This window comes from Aplysia californica, unplaced genomic scaffold (genome assembly GCF_000002075.1).
Source record: "Aplysia californica isolate F4 #8 unplaced genomic scaffold, AplCal3.0 scaffold00364, whole genome shotgun sequence".
Taxonomy (NCBI): domain Eukaryota; kingdom Metazoa; phylum Mollusca; class Gastropoda; order Aplysiida; family Aplysiidae; genus Aplysia; species Aplysia californica.
The window spans coordinates 417,677-418,852 of NW_004797634.1; the positions used below are offsets into that span (position 1 = coordinate 417,677).

The window sequence follows — 1,176 nt, forward strand, 5'->3', positions numbered from 1 at the left end:
GGGAGAGATGTCAGGGTTGGGGAAGTTTTAGCAAAGAGTTTTACGGCACTTGTAACACAAGTAGGCCATAACGTTACCACAGAATGGTTTTCTATTTGGTACGTGTTTTACGGCGCTCGCAACTGCATAAGGTCATATGAGCGCGCGGGGGACATTAAACATTTTGAGCTGGTAGGAAATATTGGATTTTGCCCGGGTGGAGGCCGAAGCCTACTCTTAAAGATTTTAGACCACCTAAGAATCTTTAACGAGCGCAACTTGCACACGGGACCTCCGAGATTTGTTGCCCTTGTCTGAGAAGGCTAGGTGTAGATCATTCTTACCAGAAGATCGTATGAATGGCTGAAAGACAGCAGTAAGAAGCAACCAAGGAGTAGCAGTAGAAAGGCTGCAGAGTCAGGAGCTCAGAGGAGGGGGAAAAGGAGGTGAGGGGATGGGGGCAGAAAGTGGAGACGAAAGCAGACAACAGAACATTGTTAGAGAGCAGGAAAGGATGTGAAAGGAGACAATTTTAGAGAAGAAAAGTTTCCGTCATTATCAAGATTCGAACCCGGGACCTGTGATTGAGAAGGGACCTCTTGACCACGAGAACCCCCTATGTCACGGTTTGTAAAGTTTTAGTCACAGTTTTACGGTACTTGAAAAACAAGCAGTTCAAAACGGTATCACAGAAATACAAAGTTCTGTCTGCTCAGGACCCAGTTTTAACAAGTTTGATGTCAAAGATTTTGAGTTTCACATGCCAATCTTTATCAAATGCAATTTTTTGAATACCTCTTTAATGACTCCGAGTAATTTTACTTTGATAGAGCAGATAGCACAATCTGGTTTCTGACCTCATCGTCTTAGTGCATCATGTAACTCAAAACGTCAGATAGAACTTTGTAATTCTGAGGTAGCGATAAAAATACGGGAGGTAAAAGGAGGTTACTCGAGAGTGGCATACAGAGATAACAAGGAGGAGACCAAAACGATAGGTGGTTGACAGGAAATGAGGAGGAGAGATGAGAACGACAGATGTTTGACAGGAAATGAGGAGGAGAGATGAGGACGACAGATGTTTGACAGGAAATGAGGAGGAGAGATGAGGACGACAGATGTTTGACAGGAAAGAAGGTGCAAAAAGGCTGGCTGCATGATGCATGCCACCAAATAAAAAAAGCTTTCAAGCGCGGG

The 1,176-nt window shown here is 44.0% G+C and overlaps 1 protein-coding gene across 1 annotated transcript in view; it reads left to right on the top strand.

Moving 5' to 3' along the window:
- The window catches only part of LOC101845409 (putative transcription factor tau subunit sfc9), a gene marked incomplete at its 3' end in the record, with an annotated part of 33,490 nt that overhangs the window by 10,784 nt on the left and 21,530 nt on the right, over positions 1-1,176 (top strand).